Here is a 13,668-nt window from a genome sequence, read left to right on the forward strand (position 1 = left end):
GCATTTAAGTTTCCTTTTTTACAAAATAGGAAAAAGAGTGTATTTGCAGTATAATTTTAAATCTTAGAATAAAAATGATACATTTGAGAATGGTTAAAAGAGCAGTGGATATTATCCTGGACAATTAAAAAGGAAAATAAAAGATTTCCAGAGATATGAGAGCAGCCTTCAAATAATTTAAGGAAGAAATTCTAAGGAGGGGGATATGCCTATGTTTCTCATAAAATGTTTTTAAAATCTAAAAATAGATCAAGAAGTATTTCCAAACTACTAATTTTTAAATAATATTACTCATTGTGAAATTCAAGATGTTATTAAAATAATTAAGAAGATTTTTTGTTGTTCTTGTTTATTGAAAATGTGAGATACCTGTCATGTTATTGAAAGAACTTGAATTTTTCTCCATGCCATGCAAGTTTCTATCTAAAACCTTTGTGAGTTACAGTGAGTCAAAACTTTTATAAGCAAAAATAAATTGTTAGACAATGATATATATATATAGTTTTCTACCAAGTGGATAAGGAAGGGGAAATTAATCTATATTTAATGTAATACAGGAAGAGGACATCTATAAAACAAGTACTAAATGGTTATTTTTGTCTTTATTTTTATAATTCCATGTTTGAGCAAGACAAATAAGAGGAAGATATATTATGGAAGAGATATCAATGTTGTAACATATAAAACCTTTTCTAACACAGAGGAAGAATGTTACAGGTCTAAGGATCTGATATGTCATCCTTAAAAGCCCAGTGGCCCAGCTGCCTCCTTCCTAACAGGTTTTACTAGTGCTCTGATGGGCAAAGGGCTCTGATACACGCTGTGACATCTCAGGTCTGTGATCCTGGGCAAGCCCAGGGAGGATACCTGGCTGGCATCGCACAGCCAATCTCCAAGGGATGTGACTGCTGGGAGTGTGGTATCTGTGGCTCTGATCTGACTTTCAAACTGATTGGAAAAAGAAAAAAGAAAAAGCAAGAAAGAAGGAAAGCCCAATGGAGTATACTGTATGTCTTTTCCATTGAATATTAGTGAGTGCTTATTTAAAGCTAGATTTTGTATTTGGCACTTAAACATTGAAAGAGAAATAAAATATAGACTCTGCCCTATAAGAATTCATCAAGAAATTGGTAGGGGGCAAGATGAATAAAAATTCACCAGGCAACGAGACAAATTTACTTTTTCAATGGATTTAAGTACAGTATAAATGATAAAAATTATTTTTTTTCATATATAGTCTCCCATATAAGTCACACACACAAATTCTGACTATAATTGTGTGTGTGTGTGGGGGGGGGGGTGTATGTGTGTGTGTAGGAAGGGCCATAATGTATATATAATTATAATCATAATATAAAGATATGCTGAGCTAGGATTTTACAGTAGCTATAGTGAGAAGGCTAAAAAGGGAAAATTCCAATCTAACCCTGATATTTAGAGGCTAGTGATCTGAACCCATGGCAGCAAGCTCAGTGTAATCTATAATTAAGTCACTGCCTCCTTCTCAGATACTGGTCTTGCAGAACCGGTTACAGAGGCCATGGGGCTGTGGATAGTACACTGCTCCAGAGGGAGCATTATTAATGCTGATGCCAGTATAGACCATCTGATATGGCCTGGAGACCCCCAACACCTGAGGACTTTCTTGCAAGACCTACGAAAAGGACCAGAAGCATTATCCACATTTGTGGGACAAAGATCACAGGGAGAGAAATATAAAAAAAAGCCCCAAGTGTGTTCCTTTACTCAGGTTTTGGAAGGTTGTTCCCTGAGTCCGTTGGCCTATTAAACAGTGTCCCTCCTCTTTTTTGAAGTGTCCTTGGTTTTCTTTAATTTTCTGCAACAATAGTTTTGCATCCCCTTTGATTCCCTGTTCCTAATGAAAATGAGGTAGATGACAGTTGAAATCTAAAACCAAGATTAGCCTGGGAATTAACTTTTATTTTTCCTGCAAGAGAGTACCAGAGCAAACAAGACAGAACAAGAGAAAACAAGAGAGAGGGCGCTCTTGGTTTTGCCCAGGACAAGAGAGAGCTTGATTTTACCAAGGAGCTTCTTCAAACTATCAATTCACTTTCCAAGGTCTTGTGCTCTTATGATGGGGTCCACCCCATAGCCAATCCATTCTCCAAGATAGACTGGCAGGCAAGCACCTCCTTGTGCCACCTCTATGTCTATTGTGCTGGTGCCAGTCTCCCCTTTCTCCCTCCAATAGCCCATACCTGAAGGGGGAAGGGAGGGGGAACTATGGAGGAACTATGTTATTAAGCTGTAGCTTCCTGGAGTAACAAAAAGGCTTATAGCTTCCCAGCTGAATGTGCTCAACAATGTCTGACTCTCCCTTTTGCTCTCTTCCTATTGTCTTGCTAATCGTGATGATAATGACACTGTTATAATAACCTAATTATTATTAAGCAGGAGCGCAATAAAGTGAAGACTAGATAGTATAAGCATCCCATTTATAGTTTTGCTAATTTAACAGTCCCTTGCTGGTCAGTGGGGGAAGGGACTGGACAAAGACAGTTTAGTTGTGTTCTCAGTAAAGTCTAAGTGATGTGGGAAGGTGCCTTCCTGTCTCTGTCAGTCCCATCTAGAAGACAGTCAGTGGCCACTGAAGGGCATAAACCTGAATATTTAAACTTCTGAACAAAGGATTACTCCCTCTTGGCTCTTGGTCCTGGGAACTCTTGGGACTCCTGTTGCAGGGGGGCATGCGCCCCTGCATTCACCCAAATGGCTCATGGCTGTGTGGGATACACACAGTGGACTGATGGGCTTTAATCAGCCTAGTGCTGGACTGGACCCAGCTGCAACATGAAGCAAAAGCTCTGACACTGGCCTTGCTTTTGGCTCCACTGAAATATGGTAGCAACCATACTTGGGTAAAAACTGCTGTTTGAATTTTAGCCCTGCTATTCTGGCTTCTGCAGCTGCTTAAACATAGGGTAGTTACCTCAGCTTCCAGATGGAGACCTGGAGGCTAAGGCAATTTTCCTGTACCTGTGGACCAGGACCTCAAGAGATTGATTCCCACTGACTCAGTAGCTTCAGGAGTAGAAACTGTAGATAACCTTTAGAGATTAACTGCTGAGTTCTGCTTCTGTGTTATCGGCTTTCAAAAGATAGGGCCACATTCCAATGACCCCTGTGGGCTATTCCCAGCCTTTAGAATTTAGATTTTAGAACAAAGGAAAATTCTTGTGGTTTAGACCTTTTAAAGAGCTGCCTACACCTGAAACAGTGCAGTCATGTGGACTCCACCTGCATCTGGTGCTCTCACGGCTGTCCTGGCCAGTTCAATAAATCCTTGCCTTGTTTTTTTTTTTGTTTTTTTTTTAACCAATCATCAGTCTCTGGTGGTCTTATTTTGAACCCAGGGTTTGACCCCACAACAAGTGGCCACCAGAAGGGCACAAAACCTGAATATTTAAACTTCTGAACAAAGGAGCACTCTCACTTGGCTGTTGGTCCTGGGAACTCTTGGGACCCCTGTTGCAGGGGTGAATGAGCCCCTGGATTCACCCAAATGGCTCATGGCTGTGTGAAATGCACACAATGGACTTGATGGACTTTAATCAGCCTAGTGCTGGCCTGGATCCAGCTGCAACAAGAAGCAGAAGCTCTGACACTGGCCTTGCTTTTGGCTCCACTGGATCCCCAGCTGCATCTCTTTCAGGACTGGGTTAAGGGGCATGAGACTTACAACCCTAAGGAATGTAACTCCATACAAATAAAGCCTTTTACCATGCCTCATTCTCCCCTGGGGGCTTCTGAAAATGCTTATGATATAGGAATTTTTAGGGGTAAAATAGGCAGGTACAGGGAATTTTTAAAATTAAGGGGTCCATGGAAAAAGCACAGCCTGAAAAAATGCAGAAGTGACATTTCCATAAGACAAGGGAGCTGGAAGTAGCAAAAGTCTATATTTACAAAATAAAGAGGGAGGGCCTCACTTGTCCCATGTGAGGTTTGATCTTTGAGCTCAGAAGCTGCTATAGTGACCAAATCAAAGGGGAATTGTGGCCAATCAGAGGGGATATTGAGGCACAAAAACTTCAGCCTTTATAAACCGGAAAAAAGGAACTCGGTGTGGCTCTTTCCCCCTTCCCATGAGAGAGTCTGTACTTGTTCTTCAATAAATTTCCACCTTTACTATACCATCTTCTGTCCATGGTTTCATTCTTCAACTCTGACAGACAAAGACCCCTGGACAAGCCATTCTGCCCAGGTGAACACCACATGTTTCAGTCCAAAAAAAATCCCATATCACTTATTTCAGCAGAACCCCTAAGAAACGCACTCCCACTATGTCTGGGAAATCTGGCCTACTGATTTCTCAATTTTACAATAACACTTCCAATAATCACTGGTTAAGTACATATAAATATGTATGGGATATGTGTGTGTATGTGATACTGAATTTTTGGACTGAAACCGGATTCTTTGTCAGCCGGAATCAAAGAATGAATCTACAGACAGAAAGTGGTAAAGCAAAGGTGGAGATTTATTGAAGAACAAGTACAAACACCCATGTGGGGAGAGGGAAGAGTCCCACAGAACGACTCCCAAGTAGGGAGGGGAAAAGGGTCCCACTGAGTTCCTTTTCCCTATGGCTTATAAAGGGGGCAGATCCTGGTGCCTTGATATCCCCTCTGATTGGTCACTATTCTCTTGGACTGGTTACTATAGTAACTCCTGGGCTCAAAAGTGTCACTTCACCTGGGGCATGTGAGGTTCTCCCTCCTTTTTATTGTTTTCCTATTCCCTTTGGGCTTTCTTCTTCTCCTTCTGGATGAAGGGCTTCCTTCTCTTTATTTTGTAAACATAGACCTTTTGCTGTTCCCAGCTCCCTCATTCTGTGGAAATGTATCTGTTGCAACATTTCAGCTTCCCTATTCTATGGAAATATACCTTCTGCTGCTCTGCAGCCCTGTGCTTCCTCCATGGTCCCCTTAATTTCCAAAATTTCTAATATTTCCTAAGGCTGTCCTATTTTATCCCCCAAATTTCTGTTTCATATGTATGTATCCTGGTTGCAAATAAATGGTTACATGTATACTCTTATAAATATTATATTACATAATAGTTCCAACAGTTATATGTCCTATTATACATAATATAGTAAATATAAGTTATTCACAATATAATATCTATGATTGCACTTAGCGGTTGTGTCTGGTGAGGGAAAGAACATTACAACCATATCACATTCAAATTTAAATGAGGCCCATGTCCCAGATGCTAAGGTTAGGAGGGCACACCAATCAACACAGCTGCAATGTTTTACTCTAATTTTCATCTCTGTTGCTCTTTTATAAGGAATCCACATGCTGTCAGAAAGAAACAGATGATTTCAAATCTACTAATTATTATCATGATGTTATTAATTTAGACCAAGATAATAATAAGATAGTGTTTGTAAAGAAAGACTTCATTATGGAATTAATTGCTTTGATTGGGGTCAAAGCAGGAGAAAAAGATTGGAATAACACTTAAGAAACAATTATTTTGATGGCTATTCAGAAGGTAAAGACATGCAAATTTAAAGAAAGCATTTTGCAATTTCCCTTTTACAATCAGATGCTAAATTCTCTGATAAACCCTTCTTGTTCAACAGAAAATTAAAATAATTGAATTGAAGAAGATCTGGGTAAGGAGGTATTAATGATGTATTCTGTAAATGTTCAAATTATTCTTGGCTTGAATTTTGAATTTATTTTATGGAAACAAAAAATGGCATTACAAAGTCAATTTTTATCTTAACATTGATGATGTGGATTTCCCCCCCCCCCACACACACACCAGAATAGCTGTGGATAGAAGTAGATTAGAGTTATCTTTGTGAATTTACTGCTACTCTTTTTATACTCAAGCTTCTTAAGACACATGAAATGAGGAACTTCTGCTTCCAATTCATTGATTAAAAATGCAACTTAATTATTTTGCTTTGCTGTTACTTATTTACTTTATTGCATTTTCCTCTTTGATGAACATGTAAACTCAACTTGAGTGAAAATGAAAAGAATTTTAGTGGTGAAAGAGGCAGGTTTAGGAAATCTTGAAAATTAAGGCTCCATGGATAAAACATGTCTATAGAGCAGAGGTTACATTTCCATAAGACAAGGGAGAGACAACAGTTACATTTCCATAAGATAAGGGGACTGGGAATAACAAAAGGTTTATATTTACAAAATAAAGAGAAAGAAAGTCCAGAGGGAATGGAAGGACAATGAGAGTGGAGGACCTCAGGAGTTACTACAGTGATTTGAATTTTGACCAACAAGAGGGGCTATCAGGACACAGGGTCTTGCAGCCTTTATAAACTATGGAAACAGGAACTAGGTGGGTCTCTTTCCCTGTCCCCAAGTGGGAGTCTGTGCTTGCTCTTCTATAAATCTCCACCTTGTAGTGTAACCCTATCTTACAAGGGATGCTTCAAAAAGTCAAATTATGGAGTCATTTATTAAAAGCCAGTGGCATATGAGAGAGCAAAAGTGCCCCAGACCTTGCAGCCCCGTAAAGCTTGCCACATCTGGCTTATATTGGCAGAATATCACAAAGGTATCAATTACATCTTTGGGTCTGGAATGAGGAACCTGATTCCAGAAAAGCATTTTTATAGAAGTGAAACTGAGCAAATTAGTTATCTAAAGTATCTACGAATCACTGAATCAACAGAAACACATCATCTGGGACCACCTGGACAATCCTATATAATAAAGAGGTAATATGCAAATGAACCCTCATGCCCTCATAAGATGGCTACCTATGACCAGGTCGACAGGGGCAGTTAGTGAGGGATGACCAAACGACTGAACAGCAAGCTGCATGGGGCAACCAGGCTGGCAGGGGGGCCAGGAGGAGTGACCAGGCCTATAGAGGGGGAGGGCAGTTGGAGGTGACCAAGCCAGCAGGTGGTTAGTTGGGGGCTACAAGGCCAGCAGAAGGAACAGTTGGGGGTGACCAGGCCAGCAGGGGGGGCGGGCAGTTGGGGCAACCAGGCTGGTACACAGAGGCAGTGAAGAGCAACCAGGCTGGCAGAGGGGGCAGATAGGGGTGACCAGGCAGGCAGGCAGGTGAGCAATGAAGAGCCAGTGGCCCAGCATTGTGAGAAGAGATGTTTGACTGCTGGTTTAGGCACAATAAACCAGCAGTCAGACATCTCCCAAGGGGTCCTGGATTGGAGAGGGTGCAGGTTGGGCTGAAGGGACCACACCCCATGCACAAATTTTGTGCACTGGGCCTCTAGTTCAGACTGATTGTGCTGTCCAGATTCTGGGATCACTGAGTTAACAGGAATGCACTATCTGTAGCGACTGAGGAAATTTAGGATAATTGATCTGTCCTGGGTCCCAGAAGAATGTGCTTTGATGATCAGTGAGATCACAATGGAACATTCAATCCATTATCAATGGAGTATTGGGATAGTATACATAAATTCAGAAAATCAAAATAACTTTCTATTGTTTTAGCAAACAAATAAGTACAGCACCCCAAAAGCAGTTTCTACCTTAGATGATTGCTACCATACTTCAATACCATCATCTGTGGATTCATTCTTTGACCATCTTGCCCATGGGAACTCCATGTGTTCCAGTCCAAAAATTTCATAACGAAAGCATATCTGTTTTTTTTTGTTTCTCTGAACTTATACATAGTTCCCATTAAACTGCATGTGCTGACTTGGAACTTTTGTAGTTTCTGAATAAACCCATTTTTTGCTGGGAAAATATCTAGCTATCTATTTGTTAAAGGTCAAGTTAAATAAACTATGTAGCATTTAGAATGTCGACTACTGCACTGCAATGTTATTTGGGATAATAATATATATATATGAAGGTTCAGGCAGGAACACAGTGCTGCGGATAAATCAAGGCAAGTAAGGAATGATTTTTGGAAATTGGATAAAAAGTCAAAGTGTTATTGAGAAGGAAACTGGTCTTGCAGAACTTGTTATCTAAATGCAGAGGCCATGGAACTGTGAACAATACACTGCCCCCTCCAAGGGGGAGGCTTGTTATGCTGGTGCCATGATGGATCAGGACCATCAGATGTGGCCTGACACCTGAGGGCCTTCCTGCAGGGCCACGAAGGGGGCAGGGAGCACATCTGCAAGACAAAGACACCAGCGGGATATATATAAACAGGCTCTCTGCATGTTTCTTCACTCTGATTTGGAAATTATTCCCAGAGTCCACTAGTGTTAATAAACAGGGTCCCTTGCTCTAGGAAGCGTGCTTGATATTTCTTTGGTCTTCGGTAACAGTGTGTAGGTTATCATTAGCTAGTTATCTGAAGTAAAGGGAGAGCAAAGGGAGAGTCAGACATTGTTGAGCATATTCAGCTGGGAAGAAGAGGCCTCCTTGCTTCACCAGGAAGCTACAGTTTTGCACCCCAAGAAATTGCAGTATTGTCCCTTCAAAAGGATTAACACCCCTTCCTTCACCCCTTAGAAAGGAATGTGTGGGGGGGAGGAAGGAGAAGAGAACATGCCCAGTAAATTCAAATGGCTCAAGGGGAGGTGCTAGAGGCCTGTCCATCTAACCGGGAACCAATGGAAGCCCTTGAAAGTTTGGGAACTGATTGGTTATTTGGAAAAAGCTTCTGGTTCCTCCCAAGCCTGAGAATACTTAACTCCAGGTGAACAAAGAAGCTCTCTTACTCTTTCTCTCTCATTTGGTGGCCCACACTCACCCCATTTGTTCCTGTTCTCTCCCACCCAGGAGCACACAGCCATGTGGGCCTAGTGGCCAGCTATGGCCCACAGCAGACTGCTCAGGCTCCAAAGGACTATGAAGCAGAAGCTCTGGGCACTGGCCATGGCCTTGTTGAAGACACCGTTGTACTTTTTCCTTGGCAGGACTGAGGGAGATGGGACATTGGGAAGCCAGAGAGCTTTTTTGATGTCACATCACAAAGATATCATGCCAATATACCACAGTCTCCCATGTGCAAATCCTCCAAATGCTTTTCTCGCCATCCCCCTAGAAGATCCTGTTTCCCATGGACAGTAACCACAGAGTGTTCTGAGAAGACTTATATGGGAATCTGCATATGCCAAAATTCCTTGGGGAATAATCTTATTCAAAGAAATATGAGTCTTATGTACTAACCAATTTTATCCAAAAGTCCAAAGTCAGAAATGAGCTATTGGGTACAGGGAGTCATATAAATTACATGGGATTGGTGGAAAGAAAAATGGAAAACACAATGTTTTATTAGGCTGCCAAAGAAATGGTTCCAACCAGGTAAATTAGCAATGAGATGCTAGGCATAAATACTAGCTTTAGAGGGTGCCATATGTAACTAACTACTAATATGCTTTCTAATCTTTATATTGTCTAATTATATTTTACTAGAGGCCCAGTGCATAAAATTTGTGCACTCGGGTGGGGGCGGGTGGTTCCCTCAGCCCAGCCTGTGTCCTCTCCCAGTCCTGGAGCCCTCAGGGGATGCCTACCAGCTGGCTCAGGCCAGCTCCTTAAGCCAGCAATCGGGCATCCTTAGTGATGCTGTGGAGGCTGTGAGCCTGGCTTCTGGCTGGCAGTGCTCCCCATGTGCAGTGCACTGACCACCAGAGGGCAGGTGGTGCATTGAGCATCTGCCTCCTAGTGGTCAATGTGTATCATAGCAACCAATAGTTCTGCTGTTTGGTCAATTTGCATATTGTATAGGATTATATACTCCTCTATTGTTTTGTGTCATATTATCTTCATTGTATTATGTATTTGTATTGTTTAGAGCCCCAAGTTAATTACTATAAAGATTTTAATAGAATGAGTGAAAACTCAATACATTGCTTCCCATTAAAACACTAACATTAAACAAATACTATAAAAAATAAATTTATTTAAAACACTAAAAGTGTGAGCTTTACAATGGGGTTTTCAAAATCCCAAATAGCTTCATGAGAGATTAATGAGACGTCATATAATTGAACTCCATTCCCGCCTCTCACCCACACACACCTTTTTAACTTTTAGAATATAATTTAGAACCTGGTATATATTAAACATAAAATAAATATTGAATAAGTAAATTAATACTTTGAGTCAGTTCTCTCCTTTTTAATTAGAATTTGACAAAATTCAATGCAAATCATTTACTTTAAAAGGTTTCCTCAGGAATCAAAAGCAAATGTTTACTTGAATTAAATATTTAAGATAAAAAATTAATAATTTATACATAGGGACAAATTAGAAATTAATATTTTATATATTTGGATAACATTTAATGTTTAAATTAATATTTAATATGTTTTATGTTATAAATTATATAATGTTAAATAAAATAAAATTTTAATACTTTATATACAAAAATAGAAATGCATCTTCTTAGGGGAAACACAGCAAACTACAAACCCCAAATATAATCAAGACCATGACACAGACTGTGAAATTATTTGTAATTTTATTTTAAGGATTACAAAAGGTAACATCCTCATTAGCTGAATAAATACTTATTGAGAACCTTCTCAGTGCCAAACACTCTTCAACACATTGAAATATACATATTTGTGAACCCAAACAGGTATTTCTACACACTCAGTAGAATTTTCAGTATATTGGGACAGATGAAAAATATTTATTAGTGTCTGATGTCTGATGGTGATAAGTTTGTGTTTTTTTTTTTTTTTTTTTTTTTTTTTTATGATGGTAGGATAAAGAGTTAAAAGAATTCTGACAGATGGGTATTGATATTTCTCCTGGGCATGTATCTAACGTGGAATTTCTGTGTCTAATGTTAACTCTATATTTGTTTCTGGAAATGTTAGGCTGTTTTCCAAAGAAGCTGCATATTACATTTGTAACAGCATTGTATGAGAATTCTAATTTCTCCATATTCTTCCCAATAGTTATTATGAGACTTTTTTATTCTCTCCTTTCTAGGTAGCATAACTTTTATGATATTTTGATTTGATATGAATTTTCTTGATGTCTAATGATACTGAACATCTTTTTATGTTCTTATTGGCTCTTTATGCATTTCTTTAGATAAGAAAGTATATCCAAATTACTTTCTCATTTTTAATTACACTTTACTTTTATGTTGTGTTGTATGAGTTAGTATAAATTGTAGACATAAATCCTTTTCACATATTTGCAAATATTTTCTCTTGGGATTGTCTTTGAACTTTCTTGATGGTGTCCTTTGAAACATTTTATTTTTAAATGTTTATAAAATTTTCATTTTATTTCTTTTTTGTATGTGTGCTTTCTTGACCTAAGAATCATTTGCCAAACATGAGACTCTAAAGACTTACACTTTTGTCTCATTCTAAGAGTTTTATAATTTTAGTTTTTGGACTTCGATTCATTTTGAGTTAATTTTTGTATATGATGTGAGGAAAGGGTCCAATTTTATTCTTTTGAATGTAGCTATTTAGTTACTCTACACCATTTGTTGAAAAGACTATTCTTTCCTTATTGAATACTTATGGAATCTTGTTGAAAAATAATTAATAGGTGTATGGTTTATTTCTCGACTCTTAATTTTATTCCATTAATCTATGTGTATATCCTTATGCCAGTGCCACAAAGTCTTGATTGCTTTGTAATAAGTTTTGAGATTGGGTGTGTGTGTCTTCCTACTTTATTCTTCATTTTCAGGATTGTTTTGAACTGCAGGGTCCCTTGCAATTGAAAATAAATTTTAGAATCAGTTTGTCATCTTCTACAGAGAATACTCCTGTAATTCTGATAGGCATTGTATTTAAGCTGTAGTTTAGTTGTGGGATTATTGCCATTTTAACAATGTTATTTTTTTTATTCATAAACATGAACTGTTTTCCTATTAATTTAGATTTTAATTTCTTTTGAAAATATAGTTTTCACATTGTAAGTTTTGCACTTTTCTATTAAAATTATTCCAAAGTGTTTTTTTTTTATTCCCTTTTATTCTATTATAAATAGAATTGTTTTCTTAATTTTATTTTTGGATGGTTTATGTCAATTATATAAACACTAGAGGCCTGATGCACGAAATTTGTGCCAGGGGCTCAGCCCTCAGAGCCACAGCAGTGGCCTGGGTCCTTGCAGCCCTGGCTTCTTCCAGAAGATCTTCCAGAAGGACATCCAGAAGGTTGTTTGGCTATCCAGCCTAATGAACATATTATGATTTTATTATTATAAATACTAAAGGCCCAGCACACAAAATTTGTGTGCAGGTATGGCCCCGAGGTCTGGCCGGTGATTAGGGCTACCCTCCCCAGCTGCCTGCAGCCAGTCCCAACCCCCGCTGCTACCCAACCCGGTTCCCCATTTGCCATCCACTGATTCAGAGCCTGCTGGCCAGGAGGAGAAACCAAACTGAAAGGTCAATCATTCTGCCCGCTCACCAGCCCCACCCTCACAACCACTCACACAGGTTCCCTGTTCACCATCGGGTGATCTGAGCCTGATGGCGGTAGATGGTACCAAGAGCATGGTTTTTCCCACCTGCTCACTGGCCCTGTCCCTGCCTCAAGTTACCCTCTGTGGGGGCAACTGGTGGGACAGGAGCTTTGGCCTGGCGTCACCTGCGTCCCCTGCCAACTGCCCCCATTCCCTCTTTGCCATTGGGAGATTGGAGCCTGCTGGCCAAGGAAAGGGACTGAGAAGTGGTCAATGCACCTCATAGTGACCTGTCGAGTGGTTGTTCTGGTCATTCCAGTCCACGATCACGCCCCCATTGGGGTCAGGGCCGGTTGGCCAACCACCCGTGGCCCTTCCACCAGCCCACCCTGATGGACCCCCATCGGGGTGGGCTGGCAGGACTCCATCTGTGTGTGAATTCGTGCACTGGGCCTCAGTAATTTATTTATTTATTTTAAAATATATTTTATTGATTTTTTTACAGAGAGGAAAGGAGATGGATAGAGAGAAACATCAATGAGAGAGAATCATCGATCAGCTGCCTCTTGCACACCTCCTCTTGGGGATGTGCCCGCAACCTAGGTACATGGCCTTGACTGGAATTGAACCTGGGACCTTTCAGTCCACAGGCTGACGCTCTATCCACTGACCCAAACTGGTTTCAGCTGGGCCTCTAGTAATTTAATAGTCCTGTCTCCAAGGCTCTGCTGCTCTCTCAGGTGCTTATAAGCACATTGATGCACCTTTCTATATCTCTGCTGAGATGAGGATTACATAAGCCTCACTCCTTACACTGCCAAGACAGCTTGCAGTCTGCTGTAAACTGAGTGGGTCTACTCACTTCTGAGTAATATTTTTTTGTGGGGACACAAAAATTTGTGATACAGCAACAGTAGTGAACTCAGATCTTTGTTCTTCCTCTGAGATATATCACAGGAGAGCCAACTATCTTACCTATAAAAAAAATATTACTTTCTTTTTATTTTCAGGCCTTTTAAACATCCACACCTCACCATTATCCCATCTATAATAATAAAAGCATAATACGCTAATTAGATCAGACAGCTGAATGACTTTCCAGATGTCATTCTGGACTTCTTTTCTGATGAAGCTGTCATGGAGGGGGCCAAGGCAGAGGCAATTAGGGGCAATGAGGCAGGCAGGCAGAGAGGTTAGGGTTGACCAGGTGGGCAGATGAGCAGTTAGGGGAGATCAGGCAGGCAGGCAGGTGAGAGGTTAGGAGCCAACAGTCCTGGATTGTGAGAGGGTGCAGTCCAGGCTGAGGGACCTGTCCCCTTATGAATGAATTTTGTGC

General features: G+C 40.1%; 1 non-coding gene across 1 annotated transcript; it reads left to right on the top strand.

Moving 5' to 3' along the window:
- The first annotated feature begins 703 nt into the window (after nucleotides 1-703).
- LOC118710656 lies at nucleotides 704-952 on the top strand. The gene has a single exon (XR_004985476.1). It is a non-coding gene; the product is annotated as a small Cajal body-specific RNA 6 (non-coding RNA).
- Nucleotides 953-13,668: the final 12,716 nt, after the last annotated feature.

This window comes from Pipistrellus kuhlii, unplaced genomic scaffold (assembly GCF_014108245.1).
Source record: "Pipistrellus kuhlii isolate mPipKuh1 unplaced genomic scaffold, mPipKuh1.p scaffold_m20_p_1, whole genome shotgun sequence".
Taxonomy (NCBI): Eukaryota; Metazoa; Chordata; class Mammalia; order Chiroptera; family Vespertilionidae; genus Pipistrellus; species Pipistrellus kuhlii.